The sequence below is a fragment of the Cryptotermes secundus genome, unplaced genomic scaffold (assembly GCF_002891405.2).
Source record: "Cryptotermes secundus unplaced genomic scaffold, Csec_1.0 scaffold1044, whole genome shotgun sequence".
NCBI classification, from domain to species: Eukaryota; Metazoa; Arthropoda; class Insecta; order Blattodea; family Kalotermitidae; genus Cryptotermes; species Cryptotermes secundus.
The window spans coordinates 1,095,070-1,113,520 of NW_019738363.1; the positions used below are offsets into that span (position 1 = coordinate 1,095,070).

Sequence of the window (18,451 nt, forward strand, 5' to 3'; positions counted from 1 at the left end):
ACGTCTCTCTCGCCACATTTACATATTCTGTCGTATTCTGCTCGCTACATAAATCCATTTTACTGTTAGTGTCCGCATTTTTCTACCTTCGATTGTCGTTTTACTGGTTTTGGATTTGGTTTTATTGCTTTTCTCTTTCAGGTATTTTCCAGTTAATTTATTAAGGAACATTGCACTGTCAGTTTTGATTGTTCAGTGTTCCTCGATAAGGCGACAGTGATGTATATTCCAAGAGGCCGTGACGTAAGCTCGGACTTCCCCGCTAAAACGGAGCAATGATTTGTATTCCGAGAGTTTCAAGAGAACCGATGGTTTGTTCCTGTTTGTTCCTTCTTATCCGTCAATCAAGGACGAATAAAACGAATATATTTTTGACTTCATTTTTCAGGGATACATCACATAGAATATTGAATGTTTTCCAATTTTTCGGCAAACCTTACAGTTGCCATCTTGAGCGTTAATGAATTCAGGACGAGTTTTGACAGGTGTTATATAGATCTGGCATTAGGCAGCGTGTTGACCTGAAGCCGTGATTGGATGAACAGAGGAGGGGGATGCTAACCAATAGGGATCGGACACGTGATTAGAGAAAGATGGTGATATATGTTAAAGCAATCATGTGCTTAATGAAAAGAGGCGATGAAGAGTATTTTGGTAAGCAGGTGGCCCTCTGAAGAGGTGATATTTCTGTGACCCAATATTTGAGGCAAGGACTGATGTATGTTTTTCTTCTTCCCACACGGAGGAGGAATTGAATTCAGTGGTTGCAGGATGAAGGCTGTTCCTAAAAATGAAAACTGCAATGTTTGTCAAGAATTAGAAAGCATTGAATAACATGAAGACGGCAACTGAAAAGTTTGACGACATTCTACGTGTTCTTCTCCGAGCACAGAAGACACACATCAAGCTCCAGCCGAGAGAACCTAGGGACTAGAACTGTACTTTCGTTAGTATAACATGGGAATCAGAATTTGAGGCTGAAAGATTATTACGTACATTTTTAAGATGCGCAGTTTTTAAGGAAAATAACAAAACTTTCCTTTTCTTTTTACATTTATACGGTAATCTTGGATTTCTGTTGTTGAAATCCAGAAAATCGGCAGAATTAAATTTTCAAATGACAGAAGATTGTTAATTTCATTGGCACTTTACAGACATATTTAAAGCTGAAAACGAAAGGTGTTAATAAGCGAGATATCAAGTGTGTGACGTTTAGTTTTTGAAGCATAGTGGTGACTATATGTACCACCTTCTTTCACATCCAGTAACTCCACATTTTGCCCACACAGTGTATTCATATATTGGTATGGTTCTCACAATAAGCAGTGATTATTTACTTAAACAGCATTAACAGATTGGTCTTTGAAATTGAGACGCAGTATTCTTCCTGTGAGGTGGGAACTGAATTTTTCTGACGTTTTATATGATTTTCTAGGATTAAAATGCTAATTTTATATACTTTTGATTTTTGTACAAAATGTATGATACTCTTTGATGTGTGGACAGTTACTTCGTCAATGTGGACATACTTTGAAACCAGAAAACCTCACACATTCTGAAGATCAACCGAGGAAAACATATTGATAAAAACATCAGAAGGAAGTTAGAGACGTCTGTTTGTCTGTATGTTTCAGAAGATGATAATATCCTCACATCCAGTAATAATGCCTTCGGATGCACGGCTCCAGTTCTCTATAGACTTGAAAGGATTGTGACGATGGTGTATACTGTACTTCTTTTGGCCTGTTTTGGACTTCATCCATCGTCTGGTATGTAAAAGACAAAAGACCACAACGTTTCGGAGACCGGATCTGTCTCCGTCCTCAGGTGGGTAGGGCAGGATAAAACTACTCAGTTGGGCCCGTTAGAAAGAGCTAGTCTCATTAGCTCTATCCTGCCCTACCCACCTGAGGACGGAGACAGATCCAGTCTCCGAAACGTTGTGGTCTTTTGTCTTTTACATACCAGACGATGGACGAAGATCAAAACAAGCCAAAAGAAATACAGTTCTCTATAGTTAAGCAAGGACAAACAGAGGATAGAGTCAGTAATTCAGTTAGGGGAGGATCTGAAGTGGCATTGGTAAAACAGCGTTGCCAAAGTGAAGAGAATAGATGAATACAGCGTTGCCAAAGTGAAGAGAATAGATGAATACAACGTTGCCAAAGTGAAGAGAATAGATGAATACAACGTTGCCAAAGTGAAGAGAATAGATGAATACGCAATATTGGTCTGTTGCATAAAAATTCGAATATTTTTACGTAAAAGAATCAATATTATATACGATAGTTGCATAATAGAAGTTATAAATTAAAGCTTGTTTAATGAATAGCTGCTGCGAAAATTGTTATTATTTTCCCTGAATTTACATAGTCTATAATTGGCACTCCCCTATTTCTTGCTTTGTAAGCCGCCCCAAGATTTTAGAAGTAAGTGTTCACGGTATCACAAAGCTCAGTGTAGAGGAATCAGTGTGATCTAAATGGCAATTTGGAGATAACATGGCAATTAAAAAGTACTTCGAAATCATTATCAGTTGGAAGTAATAATATTGTAGCATGTTGCAGTACACTAGAATTTGTTGTCATTTGCTCTGATTCTGTCAGAACTGGGGTAGAGGTTTTAACTATCTTTTTGCAATTTTGTTGTGTGTACATGCTGAGCTCTCAGAGAGGAGAGATGGTTATATGCATAGTTTTCAGTTTTATAGTAAAAATTATATTTTATACAACGCGAAATATTAATAGAAACAATTTTAGTTTATTTACTATGATAATCCTACTTAATTGTCAGTAGTGACAATTTAAGTATATCGTGGTGTTTACATTGAGATAAAGAAATTTTGAAAACGAAAGACAATGATTTTTGCATACAATACAGGCATGAACATTTTAAATTTATTAATGTGAAACTTCGATTCCTACTTCAAAATATTCATTCAGTTCCCATTAATTCATTGTCTCTTTCGTTCTGAAATGTTATTAAATGAGAAATATATGATCTTTTTGTCGAAATGATGATATAAAATTATTCATGTATGAACATAATGTAGACATACAGCAATCGAGTTCTGGTATACTCAAGAAGACACGACGCCATGACATAGACGCAAGAACCCCTAAAAAATATGCTTTTGAAGTTAGGAAGTGACGTCTTCCTGACAGAGAGAACAGTGTTGGACATCATTTATACCGAACAAATGTCTGACCACCAGAATGGCCATGGAAACTGACGCGGCTGTAAGTTCTGGCATTGTTATTACTGTTTGGAACATGGTTAGCGTAGTTACGCGACTCAGCAACGCTGTTCCTGCGGTTGTGTTCCTGCAGCTGTTGATGATGCTGGAAATTGAGTGCTTGATTGTTAAAGTGGTTAGGACTGGGTTGAAGGAAAACATTGGATTGTTGCATCTGTGTGTTGGTATAAAACCGCGGGTCTTGTTGCTGGAACGCGTTATTAAATGTCTGTTGTGGTGGAGGGGGCTGACCAAGGAAGGAATTAGACAAAGGAATGGATGGAACAATTTCTATGGGTGAAGAAGCGTCTCTTTGTTGTGGTGGTGCTTGGAAAATGGGTGAATTGTGAATTCCTTGTTGCTGTCCTTGTTGATATTGAAGTTGATTTTGTTGTTGAAGTCTGTTTGAGATAAATGTCGGTTTGTATGTTGTTGCACTGATTTCCTGACCAGGTACAAATTGTTTGTCAAGGTTGGTAGAAGAACCAGTGAAAGAAGGAAACTGTTGTTGGTCTCGATAGAAAGTATTCTGATTGTTATTATAGTTGTTGAAGAAAGAAGGGTCGCCAGGCGGAGCTCCTCCTCTGAACGAGAGTTGTTGTTGTTCTGGGTTGCTGAACACGAGGTGGTTTCGGATTTGTTCAGATGCAAGTTCAAGAGATCGCGCTCTTTTCTGTAACAAACAGACAGACAGAACATACATACAGATGTGCGTGCGTGCGTGCATGCATGCCTACGTGCGAGAGAACGCGAAGAATTCGCTGTTCATGTCCGTTAATTTTGAAACGTTAGAAATTAACGATGTGGTACAATTTTATAGCCATATTTTATGAGTCTACCCCTTCTATGAATACGTAAAGCTTCAACCGACTTCATTTTACTTAGTCCGAATGTGACATGTTCTTTAGATTTATGAGTAAAGTACCGATGATAAAGACTTAATATTTTCCACGAAAGTTTGGGAACAGTATTTACAATAATTTGTGGGGTTCGGAAGAAGATCGCAGTTTTGCGTTGTATCCTTGTAGCCATGACAGAAATTTGTCCCGAACCACCATTCTATCGATAATTCTCGCTGTGTTATTTATAATAATCCTTAAACAAATCTTTGTTCCTTACAATTCTCCAACAACGCATCATTTTAGGACAGTAAAATTATTCTAAAATATTTAGTAATGATACACTGAGTGTTGAGAAATCGTAACAAGTTACTACAAAATTGCTTCAAAACGTTATGGAACCATCGACAGAATTGAAACAATTTTATTTCGGATACTTCAATTCTTTGATCTCCTCTGCATGTATCTTGGGGAGTTCTGCAATTCCTTGACAGAGTCAAGGACATGCTTTATGGTAACGGGCCTGATTCTGCGGATATGGCGCGCTACTGGGCAAAAATTCGCCAAGAATTGCATTACACTCATTAACCAACAAATGCCAAAGAAAAACGGACACGGTTACGTAAGTCAGTGGTTTCAAAAGTGTGGAAACCCCCCCCCCCCTTCCCAAGGAGGTGCGACTAGTTGCTTGGTCACTTGCGAGATATTCTGGGAGCAATGTATAGTAAAACTGAATTGCTTATACTTCTTAGAATGTGAGAGGGCAGTTTTGTTTCGTACATTTCTAACGCCCGTAGCGTAGTTGGTTGAGGGGCTATGCTACAAGCCGGAAGTTCACGGGTTCAAGTCCCGATAAGGTCATTGGATTTTTTTTTTTTTCAATTGACCTAATCCTTCTAGTCGCATTATGGCCCTGGGGTTCACTCAGCCTCTAACAGAAATGAGTACCAGGAATTAATTAAATAATTTTCCTGAGGAGTAAAGCGTGGCCGGCGCGTAAGGCTGACAAACTTACCTCCATCTTTGAGCTGATTGTCTATATAATGTGGGACCCTCAACGTCTCACAGCCCTATGGGTCTTCACGGCCTGGTACAGGGATAGCTTTACTTACTTTTTTTTTCCCTTCTACATTTCTAACGTCCGGATTATTATCAACGAAATATTTTGAATAGAACCAGAAATTGAGAACTGTCTTCTTTGCAACCATACAGTGTTAAGAATGGCGCGGGACGTCATAAGCCCGTTTTCATACGTATGCAGAGTTAAGAGGACGGGCACAGTTAAATATTTGCTGAACCGAGGAGAACCCATTTTATAAAGTTTTTAAACCACTGACCTAATTTACTCAGTACTGTCGAAAAGTGAATCCCGTTTAATTTATTCTTCCTGAAGTGAATAACATAAACAATTTTGACGTTAATTTCCCAAGTAATAACAATTTTCTGTTTCGATAAATCGGGATGAAACGCGTTTTTATACAAGTGTGACTTAAGTATGATTACGTGGACATGAAAAGCGAAAAAATTTCCCGTAAACTTCTGCAATGATTTTGGCCAATATGTTAACACAAAAATGAACCATGGCTCAGTTACTTATTGAATAATGTCGCCCCGTTATTGCGATTAAATCTCCCGATTAACAAAGGCCTCTAATATCAAAGCACAGTTCTCATTTACTGTATGTGATCTGTCATAATTTATGTAGTTCTTTTCGTAGACATACGTAACCCACTTCTCTGCTTTATAAGAGGAGGCCGTGTTATCGGTTTGCGATTGCAGCGCCTCTGAACGGCGATATTACTCAACCAACTTGTTCCAGGTTCAGCCTTGCATAATATTTCTTTTTATCCAGCTGGTGAATTGAAATTGGAAGTTGCAAATGCGTAGTGCAGGGTGTGATAAAAGAGCTGCAGAAAACGAAAGGAAAGAGATGACAAAAGGAACAGAAGCGGCGGAAGATTTATCAAACACAGGCAGCGAAAAGCAGTGTGTGTGTGTGTGTGTGTGTGTGTGTGTGTGTGTGTGTGTGAGACCTGATAAAATAATAGAAAAGCACAAGAAATGGAAGAATAATGCAGTGGAGACGTTTTGTTAGGTATTTTTTTTTTCCACTTCCTCCAACAACCAAGCAAAATGCAAAGAAACCGTGGAAACAGATAAGGTAGATTCTAAAGGGTTGAAAAATGGAACAGACGCAACAAATATAAGAAAATGGAATAGGAAAATATTCCATAAGGGTGGAAGATCAAAGAAAGGGATACTGGTGTTAGGATGAATGCTCTCAATACAGAGAGCGTCTGTTACCGGAGAAGTTAGGCCCTTACGAAGCGTAGCGGGAGGAGTGGTTAATAATCAGCTTGCAGATTATTTATATTTGTTTTGTATACCAAAATATGTTTGGAATACTCATTGAGAAGGACGCAGAAATTGTAACCCTCTAGAACAGGCATGTCAAACTCAACTTGTACAGAGAGCCACCTCAGCCCTATAAATAATAGTCCAGGGCCGCACTTCAAAATAGAAATATACATTAGATTTTGATACAAGGAAATTTAATTCTATTTATTATTTAGGAATAATTTCAATATAATTACCTAAAGTCACATATCTTACAGTTTTAAAAAGAAAGAGAATGCCATTTTTGACAAGTATCAAACAGCTTTTCAATATGTAGAAAGAGATATTACACAAGAAATTATGTTAGAAATAGCAAAACATTGAATTTCCTGCAGCCTGTTAATTTATGTCTGCGTGAGACTTCTTGTCTTCTGGTCTGTTGGAAAATTGTCTTTACAAAAAATATTTCTACTAAAATTTTAATATTGATTTTAATATCAATTATCTCTAAAAGTTGAGGGGCCGCACTTTGTGGCTATGGGGGCCGCATGTTTGACACGGCTGCTCTAGAACCTGGTGGTCTCTGTATGTACACACTGCTGTAATTTACTGAACCTCTGCATTCTGCCCACAGAATGTATTTGTGTTGTTCATATGGTTCTCACAATAAAGAGCGACCTTTTCCATAAACAGCATTAACGGGTTGGTGTTTGTAGCGGAGAAATAATGTTTTCTATGATGTACGAACTATATTTGTATATATTAATTAGATGATATGTGATCTTCGGCCCCAAATGGGGCTTGACACCGAGACAGACTGGGCGACTGACCTTCGGTCGTAACATAATTTTGACTTTCACTTCGACAGTCTTCAGAGAGTTAAGTTAAATATTAAAGTAGTCTGCTGCTTCCAGCGTTTTATTTGTAAGTAATAATAAAGTTCGACATACAGGATGATTCTAAATTATTGTCGGGGTTTCCGTGGGCTATAGACGAATCCGCGACAGTAATTTAGAATCATCCTGTATTTGAGCTATATATGACCTTTGCAGGGGCAATGCCACAGAATGTATGAGTGACTTTGCGTCCGTACTTCATTGCATATCTCAGTAATCTTTTAAGCATACATTTATAAACAAATTTGAATTATCTTAAATAGCCTATGTAAAAAAATTACAATTTGAAACCCCCGAAGATGGTCATGTATAGCCGAAGCACATTGGTAGGGTAAAGTTGTCCCAGTGCTTAACTAATTAAGCACTACGCCATTAACACGTATGGGGGGGAGTGAATGTATAGATCTGCTTTTTCTCGGCCTCTGCACTAGTTCCAGCTGAGTGGTCAGTTTCACGTCTCGGCCGCTTTTTTTTTTTCTTGGCACTACAGCCCCAGTGCGCCTAGGCCTACCTCGATGAACTTCTCCGTTCACTTAGGGTTTTCTAGATCTTACACATACGGTAGGACTCCCTGGGCGAGTGATCAGCTCGTCGCAAGGCCTCTACCTGTAGACAAACACAGAAAAACGCACACAAAAATCCATGCCCTGAGTGGGATTCGAACCCACGATCCCGGCTTCCGAGCGAGCGAAGACAGTACATGCCTTAGACCGCTCGGCTACCGTGACCGGCTTTCGGCCGCTTTACCCCCGGGAAAAGAACACCGGTACCCATTGGGAAGGAGGCTGGGTGGGCCCCAGAGCCGATTTTGACGACATGGAGAAGTGAAAATTCTTGCCCCCCACCGAGACTCCAACTCCTATCCCTTGGTCGTCCAGCCCGTGGCCAGGAAAATCACTAGACTTTATGATTATTTATTAATAAATATGGATGCACGAGACTGTATTTTTGTGTTTAATTTAATGTAAACAATGCATAGATTGTAGCGTCTTTTATTACAAATATATTTACGTATCTCTGGTCTGTATTGCAGTACAGAGGATCGCTACTCTGACACAGACGCAATCGTGACGTGTGAATTAAGAACTGAATAAGGCCTTACACCAGTTACTTTTAGCTTGTTATGTCATGACATGTTTGTGTGACGCGATGCCAAAACTCTGAAGCAGACCCCATTACGTGCGTTGTCTTCTCTCTGTTGGGCTTACCTAAAATGAAGAGAAGGGAACATAAGGCCGCTCCTCGGTTTCCTGCTAGACGTGAGTTTTCACTGCTCTACACTCTAAACAAACCCGACTAACTCTGCATCGTTAAAACAACTCGGGACTCTTTGTTCTGAGTCTTTTTATTCCAGCTCACGTCCTCAAAAAAACCCTTTTCTTTATATTTACAGAGGTTTCGCATCGCGTACTCGCAGTCAAATCATGACATCCAGTACTGATGGGAATGCAAAATGAATGCTTCTAGAATCTCTTCTAAATAAACACTTTTAATGAAAGTGACAGCAGCTGGCAACAGAGAGAGGCTATTGTTGTCTTACTGAGCTTCTCTGGAAATTAATACAGCCAGGACCCAAAGCTTGATGCACATTGTTGACACATCATGATAAAGACGTAACACGCCCGTCAGACCCGTAGGTTGCGAGACGTCGAGGTTCTCACATTTTCTAGGTAATCGGCTCACAAATGGCTGTGAGGTTGTCGGCCGGCTGTTTAGACGCCGGCCGCCCTTTGCCCCTGACCTGATAGTCGTTTTTGTTAGACACTAATCGGACTCCAGGGCCATATTTAGGCTGGAATGATTAGGTCAATTGAAAAAATCCAGTGATCTCATCGGAATCGAAACCGTAACCTTCCGGCTTGTAGCGTAGAGCCTCAACCAACTACGCTTCCGCACGCCCCCAATGTTGGTATATCGTGTTAACATAGTGCAATAATTTGACAACCTTGTAATAGGTGTTCGTACACAACATTGGAGCCATTTTGTGATGTGCAACATTTCGGAACAGGATAATATTAGGTGTTGCTGTGGAATTGTAAACTCTTGTATGTTGCCATGCACTTCGACAGCCTCTTTGGAAGGGATCTTCTTATCGTCCACGCACACGTTGCTTTGTATCGGCCGACAATATATTTTCGATGCTCAGCTGTCTCACCACTGCCTCCTGAATAATAAACCGCGCGTCACAAATCACGGCCCGACCTTCATTATAGACTTGTCATTCGCAGTAAAGGGCAGTTGCGTGCAACAGTGTCACATCGACCTTGTCCTGTTCCAACATTTATTGAAGTGGAAACTAAATCTGTAATCCAGACGTTGGTCTGTTTATGTCTGTCTAGATCAGTTTCCATTCATAAACCGCATATTATTTTATTGTTTTCAAATGCGATGTTTGTGGCTTTCACGGAAGTGACAGTGAAGATTACTGTTATTGAATATGTGACGCTGTTCAGTCTGGCAGATATTTGCCAAGGGTTTAGGCGAAACCTGTTACCACAATCGTCAGTGTAAAATAGCCGATAAATATATACCAGAGTACACGGCGTCATATATCAGAAGAATGTTATTTTGTACTTCGAGAATTTATCTTCCATTTGTGTGGTAATCCGATGAGTTATACAGTATATATAGTCACATGTACGGGGGTACGGGGGTTGTCGTGACTAATAATAATGGGTTCTGGATTTGATGATTGGGTATATTGGCACTTCTTTACAATTACAGTGAATTATAACAGCCCACATATTGAACTTCTCCTGGATGTCTGCCTGACGAATCTTTATGAAGAATCTCTGGCTGATGAGATCTCTCCAATTCACGAATGAACTCCCTTTTATAACTGCTAGGCGGCCGGAATATGTCACCGTGTCGAACGGTTAATTCCTTATGTTATCCTGTCCGTTGTCACGGGGGAATCTTGTATTTAGAAACTTGCAACCTGGCAACGACTCGTTCTCTGCTATTCGATGTAACGGAAACTAGTCTTTCTTAATATTCGTTGCCGCGAAACATGATTGCCGAGCCGTTGTTCAGCAATGAACGTCTTCTGCGGCTCCAACATCCCGGCTTTTAGCCTTCATGTCACTGTATATATATATCACTTTATTTATAAAGTTATGTAAGTGTGAGATTTATCATTTTAATTTCGGGTTACAATAACGAATAACACGTTGCTTGAATGTAAGTTATGTGGTAGGTCACGATTCCGCGACCAGTCATTTGTGTCACCTTGTCGTGTCTGTTCTGTGAGTGCTGGTGATATTTTGATGTAGACGTGATAAGTTTATTATGATGTGTAAAGGAGATGGTGTAAAATTGAGTATTATTCGTCGGAGATGGAGATATTTGTCTGTGTCGACACGTAGTTCGATTGTGTGTGCGAATGGAAATTAATTCGGCAGAAACCACAGAAGATTCGTAACAAGCTATGAGACCTCTCGTTGAATTCTCAACTTGTTTTTGTAAAAAAATATTTCACTAAATTACATAAGTTTCTTAAATTTGCAAGCGTCCATATAGATCGTATGAAGGCACTTTTTGACTAGGAGATGAAAATATAAAAGTTCTTGCTTGAAACCTTTTTAATGAATTTTTCAGATCGAAACCTGATTCAGGAGGAAAGTAAGAGGCGATTGAACTCGGGTAATGCTGGCTACCATTCAGTCCAGAACCTTTTGTCTTCTCGTCTGTTATACAAAAACATAAAAATTAGAATATACAAAACTATAATTTTGCCCGTGGTTCTGTATGGGTGTGAAACTTGGTCTCTGACATTAAGGGAGGAACACAGACTGAGAGTGTTTGAGAACAGGGTGTTGAGGAGAATATTTGGACCGAAGAGGGATGAAGTGACAGGAGGTTGGAGAAAACTGCATAATGAGGAGCTTCATAACTTGTACTCTTCTCCAATTATAATCAGAATGATCAAGTCAAGGAAGATGAGGTGGGCAGGTCATGTAGCACGAATGGGGGAGACGAGGAATGCTTATAGGATATTGGTGGGAAAGCCAGATGGAAAGATACCACAGGGAAGAACAAGGCGTAGGTGGGTGGACAATATTAGAATGGATCTTAGAGAGATAGGATGGGATGGTATGGACTCGATAGATCTGGCACAGGATACGGACCTGTGGAGGGCTCTTGTGATCACGGTAATGAACCTTCGGGTTCCATAAGATGCTGGGAAATTCTGGAGTAGCTGCAGCATTGGCGGCTCCCCAAAAAGGGCTCAGCTCCATGAGCAAGTAAGTAAGTAAGTAAGTAAGTTCAATCCCTTTAGCCCACACACCCATCGAAGAACTGCCTTTGAAAATTATAAATCTTATAAATTTTTCCCCTGTTTATATCTGTTTCTTTTCGACTGTCATTTTATGCAAATTCATATGTTTGTTAGCATTGTGCAGCCCATAGCCTTCTGAATATTGCTGACTTCCTTAGACAAATAAATTTCATGGTCCGCAGCAACTGACATTTCCATCCAATTTTTAAGTAAAATTGTGTTTAAATTTTAATGTTGGCCGTGTTTGAATTACAGGGTAAATTTCGTAAAAAAAGTGTTCATTTTGAAATACGGCAATTTATTTGCAGTGTGGAAAACTGACGGAGTTGTTTCAATATTGACTGTAGTCATACTTTTACATAAGTTCAGTAAATGACGCTTGAAATGACCATCGAGTTTTCCTTTTGTAAAAGGCGATGACTAGCAGTAACGTTTAATGTAGAAGGCTTTATCATTTTCTGAAGCTTCGCCAGTGGTCTGATGACATTTCAGTGTTGTTACATAAGTAAACGCAGACACTTCCGCAAAAGTTCTTTGTTTTAGTTGCACTACAGCGTAGAGAAGTGAATGCATCATGTCCTCTCCTTCTGTAGCAGTCCAACACTACATTTCTACCGAATATATTATGTACGTTTTACCTCACTGGGGAGTATTTGCTCGAATCACGTTTACACTCATCCATCCAGTACCGTTTATTTACCTTAATATAACTTGCGTTTTTTAATATCTCGAATTTCTCGAATGTAGCATTGGCCTTGTGAACGGAGAAGTTCATTGAGGTAGTCCTAGGCCCACTGGGGCTGTAGTGCCAAGGGAAAGAAATATTAGCCTTAATTCTGCGCAGTTAAAAAGTGTTTATTGTATTCTGGCATACATAACACAAGAGAGAACTAAATATTTAAATATTATTTATATGAATTACGGGTTTGTAAGTGGTAAATGAATGGGATTTAATTGAAGTAATTACAAGCCGTTTAAGGGGAAAAGTAAGCTGTATTGTTTATTGTATTGTATTATTGAAAGCTCTGTTGATTGTAAATCCATATACTCTCAGCTGTTGTCGAGTTTGCAGATATTTATAAATATCAAATATGAGTAATATATTTGATTTTGGCTGTCATCTTATGCAATGGTACAAAGACGAAGAAGAGCTTAGCTCTAACATGAACTGAGGCATTAAAATAAAGAGTTTAACTTTTATTTTAAACTAAAACGTTCTATTCCCTTGATTAGTACACGTATTTAAGAACGAAGCAGTCAATATGAGATTCACACCTAAGAGGTAGGCAGTAACACTAACAATGTTGTAGGAGGATACGAACTCTGAAGATGGAGGTACGATATTCCTCTGAAATATTTATATAATTTTTCATTATAACATGGTAACATAATGCAGGATACCACTATAACATCGAATTTGAAGATGGAAGCGGTATGTTTCACCGAAACGTCTGTATCCGCTCAAAAATACTGCACGATGTTACAACGTATAAAACCACAATCTGAACACCTGCCGGCGTGAGATCGGGAAAACTTACGTAGCTGTGTTCCTGCATCAGTTATTCCACTTTTCATAATGACGACTGAAACAGTGACGCTCAACCTTTTGTACAAAATGGCGTCCTACCGGCCATTTTGTAAAGAGTCCTAGTCCCGCTGTAGTAAAAAGAAAGTTTATGTTTTTCAAAGATGTGAATTTTTGCAATTGTGTACATTTTGATATTATGTTAGTCATTACTGGTAATTATTTAAGAACCTGAAAATGGTAACAGTTTTAGTATACTTCCTTTATTTTGAAGAAAAAAATGAATGTATCCTTATGAGATCACCATGCTGCCTGTATGTCTGTGAAACGTCCCTATAAACTTTTGCTTGCCTGAGCAAATCTTTTTGAAAATTGGTAAGCATACAGTGGCACCTGAGCCCTTCTCAGCGGCGTACTTCATAAATCCGTCCGATCAGTCTGTGTGTTGCTACGCAACTACTCGATATAAACGTTACCATGACAACAGATACACACGCAACTAACAGATACACACGCAACTAACAGATACACACGCAACTACTCGATATAAACGTTACCATGACAACAGATACACACGCAACTACTCGATATAAACGTTACCATGACAACAGATACACACGCAACTACTCGATATAAACGTTACCATGACAACAGATACACACGCAACTACTCGATATAAACGTTACCATGACAACAGATACACACGAACAATAGAAGAATTGTATTCTATGTGATACATGTCGTAAAAATGGAGAACATGAGGTCAGTTCTTCCAAGGTACTCTGGTTGATATATCTTATTACTGTAAATATACAGAGCAATACAGTTATCTTAGCAGAAATGCGATTGTAATGCAGCACTGATAAGCAGCTTGTGCTTACAACGCAGGAGATTTTTTTGTGTGTAAGTGAATTCTATGTGACTAAATTGTTATCTATGAGACCTCGTGCCCACCTAACCAACCATAAAGTCCTACTAATGGGAGGTTTCCCACAGGTTAAGAAACGCTGGCTTAGTCTATCATGTATATTATCATGAACTTTCAATACGTGGGCCTGAGAAATGTTCACAGTTCTTGCCACATAACAATGACTGTGAAATTTATTTACCTCCGCCCTTTCGAGTAAGCAACCAGCTTCATTGCGAACAATGGGGAAATATGTGACTTAAGAAGGCCCGCCTGTTAAATAATTCACGGAGCACGTCACCAACTTGCATACATTAATGTTGGTGTAGCATTTTTCTTATTTCATTAGCCCACACACTGTAAACATTAAAGGCACAGTTACTCCTGCCTTTAATTATGCAACACGCCATGAGCATGGAGGAATGGAAGAATCTCACTCTTAACCTGGGCGCTAGATAAGAGGTTGCCAGCCTCACTCCTGAAGATTTATTCCTGGGGAGGAGCCTCGCGATTCACACTGGTTCGGAGCCTGGATTGTCCCAGATCCTGTCTGGACGCTGTGGAAATTGAATCCCATTCCGTCGGTTGTCCAGACCGCAACGTAGTCGCCGTACTCCTTGTGCTGCCATTCATTTGCTTGCTTGAAGGGTGATATAATTCTTCACAATTAATTTACTCACGATCCGGTCTAGAAAACAGAAATTAACGGCCGTGGGGATTCGTTGCGCCGACCACGAGACATCTCTCCCCTAAAGTTGGCACTTACTTCGCCGACAAGCGGCGGTCGTTCCGTCGATATAGTTCGCTTGCGGACTAAAACCACGGAGTTTGTTTTATTAACTCACGATAGTGTTAATGCTGTTTATTCCAATAGAATCCAAGGGGCGGAGTGCAAACGTACGCAAGTGTTGCGGAACCGAATGCAACTTTCATATGATTCATTGGTGTCACAACAACAGGGTGGTGGCCCGCACACCAAAACAATGCATTAGTTATGTAACATGATCTCAATTGTTGGCTCATGTAGTCACATCCAGACCACGTCATATACTGAAGAATTTTTGTTCAGCACTCCACCTTAGAAACAAAGCTTTGAGAAGTGTTCTTAGGAGTGACCCGCTTAGAATATCGGTAAATTTGCCAGTTGCCGAGTTTGAAATTTTCCTCCGTCTGCCGAGACGAATGCTGAATTTGTACGTTTAAAAAGTCATAATTCTCTTCCAAATTGAATTTATTATAATGAGTAAGCAATTGCATTATTTTAGTACAACTCATTATTTTGCTAGTGTACGCTCCTAATGTTAATTAGGCAAGGTAAAGGTAAAGTTGGACATGCGCTGTCTTCGCTCGCTCGGAAACCGGGATCGTGGGTTCGAATCTCACTCAGGGCATGGATGTTTGGTATGCGTTTTTCTGTGTTCGTGTACATGTAGAGGCCTTGCGACGAGCTGATCACCCGCCCAAGGAGTCCTACCGAATGTCCAAGATCTAGTAAACCGAAGTGAAATGGAGAGTTTCATGGAAGTAGGCCTAGGCCCAAATGAGGGCCGTAGCGCCAATGAAAAAAAAGGTAAAGTTGTCCCCGTGCCTAACTAATTAAGCACTACGCCATGAAGGTGTATGGCGGAGTGGATGTATAGATCCACGTTTCTTTGCCTTGGCACTAGTTATAGGCGAGTGGTCAGCTTCAGGCTGACAGTAATGTGTACAAACGGGAAACGCTTTTACCAAACTCATCACAAATGAAAACATTAACTCCTGAAGAAAATTCCATAAACTGAAACCACTAATATTGCACGGTAGCCGAGCGGTCTAAGGCATGGTCTGTCTTCGCTCTCTCGGAACCAGAATCGTGGGTTCGAATCCCACTCGGGGCATGGATGTCTGTGTTTGTGTTGTCCTCTGTTTAGGTAGAGGTCTTGCGATGAGCTGATCACTCCTCTAAGGAGTCCTACCGTCTGTAAAATGATTATGAACCTGAAAATCAGAGGCCAATGCCCAAGGGGGCACTAGAGCCAGTGAAAAAATATCGGATTTTACGTATGTTTCCGTGTGTTGTTTATGTATAGTGAGAGTTCGTGGGAAATGAAGCACAACATAGTCTCTTCTGCTTTAATTCCAACCCCGTCTTGACGTGATACAACCCATTATCATACATGAGTCCCAGGAGACCGGCTCACGACACCATTAACGATTCCGCCTCTTATGGAAAAACAACGCCACATAATTCCGAAAGATGGAGTCGCAGCGGTATAACCATTACATCTGGCGTAGACGAAATTCTTTCACAGAATTTAGGTTAACTTTACGTAGGCTGCATTTAGTTATGGTTTTGTTTAATGTTTCGGGAACGTCAAATGTTACTGATGGAATATAGAATAATTACGTATTGTATTTCTTCCCATTACAACAAAAACATTAATGAATAGTATGTCTTCTGTGATATAGCGCCATATAGTCCGCTGGAAGTCAACCGACGTTTCGGAGGAACATACGTCTTCCATCTTCGGGATCGAAGACTAAGCTGAGCAAGAAATCAGCATAGAAGTAGGTGTTAGCAGAACTTAGTCTCCGACCCTGAAGATGGAAGCTATACCGTATGTTTCTCCGAAACATCAGTTGACTTTCAGCGGACTACACGGCGGTATATCCCAGAAGATAGTACTTTGCATGACCACCGCTGTGAGAGCCTCAAATTCAGTGCCAGTGTCTGGAGGTGTATGTGGGCCAGTCTGGCACTGGGGGAACATAAATACAGCGACCTGGTCCTCCAGGCAGTGGTTGGACGCAAGGCTAACGACTTTGCTCTGTAAGAAATTATAGTTGCGAAACCCGAAAAAGTGAAAATGGCGTGGTCTAATTGAAGACAATTCTGGCAGAATCTTCTAAGGAAGGCTGTGACTCAAAAAGGATGGTTTGCCAACGATTATGATGAAACTAAGATGCCATGTAGTATGGACCGGGACATCAGGAAGACAGAACTGGAAGAGCGGAAGAGGCTTTGGATGTCGAGCCAGTGATGATGAATAATGAAAATATAATTGCGAAAGTAACTCCTATGATATTAACTTTATATAAAGTGCATAAAAGCATTAGGTACCATGTATTGCAAGATCTTCGTCAGAGAGTAGAAACGCCTCTTTTTTCTTCAGAGCTTCTCGCATTTGTCACGTAACTCTGTTTTGCATTGATTCTGTGAATGTGCTGCATCGAGTATTCCTGTATCGTAGGAAGGAAACGGCGCCCATGTATCAGAGCGCACTCTATATCGGTTTCACGTGGCCCCCATGCACGTCTGACATCTGCACGCAATAAATAGTACTGTGAGCTATCCGCGTGGAGTCTCCAGTCCATATTGTGGTATGATACTGGCTAATTGTTACACGGGTTCACAGTATCATCAGATGAGATATGCATGGACCTGCTTTTCTGGCCTGTTATAAATAATTACAGTTTATTTAGTTATTAATGACAAAAATGCCAGTACGATCTACTATATATATTTTTTTGCATAGATTGGTAATGCTGTTAAATTCTACAGTCTTCGCTTTATGACGTTGCGATAGTGATTTCAAAGCGGGTGGCCAAGACTGGTTTTGGGAAAGTTCTGACGGCGGCACGGTAGCGTCATATAATGAAAATCATATCCTCTTAAGACCTATTTTATGTATAAAAACTAAACTCCATGGTCTTAGTCCGCAAGCCAACTATACCGACCGAGCGACCGCCGCTTGTCGGCGAAGTTAGTGCCAACTTCAGCGGATAGATGGTGCCGCGTGGTCAACGCAACGAATCCCCAGGGCCGTTAATTTCGGTTTTCTACACCGAAGCCGCTACTTTTCCATTCAAGTATCTCCTTAGTTATGCTCAAGAGGCTGAGTGGACCCTGTTCCAGACCCACTTAAACTAACGACCCATTACGTCTCTCCATGAAGCATGGTCCTTCTTGAGAAGGTATGCTGTTCAATAAATTCTCCTCCTCCTGCGGAAACGGCAGGCTTATTACAATGTTCACAAGAGCTCCCTCATGGTCTCCGTTCCGTTTAAGATTAATCTACTCAACACTGCTATATTCTATTTGTTTCATATTAATCTCCCATCTATGCGTGGGTCTCCCAAGTAGAGTTTCTTTACTTAAAGTTTCCTGACTTATATATTTTTAAAGACATTAAGAGATTCATGCCTCTTTATCTATCTATGGGAATCATTAAAATAATTCTGTAGGCAAAACTGTGTAATTGTTTATGAATATTTGATGTATACTACTCTTCGAAATTGGCTCCAATGCCGTCTTCAGGTGACTGGTTATCAATTTGCCAAAATATTTTGATACCGATGTTGATCGTTGGGATAAAACGCGGGAAATTTTCGAAAGGTTTTCTACCCAGAATCTGGAGACAACATATTCATGTGCATCATTGCTACCCGCCGAG

General features: G+C 40.2%; 2 protein-coding genes across 2 annotated transcripts in view; one reads left to right on the forward strand and one right to left on the reverse strand.

The window, feature by feature from the left end:
* The window catches only part of LOC111870973 (protein Skeletor, isoforms D/E), a 101,304-nt gene that overhangs the window by 35,053 nt on the left and 47,800 nt on the right, over positions 1 to 18,451 (reverse strand). The window lies entirely within an intron of this gene.
* The window catches only part of LOC111870974 (complexin), a 765,449-nt gene that overhangs the window by 24,211 nt on the left and 722,787 nt on the right, over positions 1 to 18,451 (forward strand). The gene's annotated exons all lie outside the window — the stretch shown is intronic.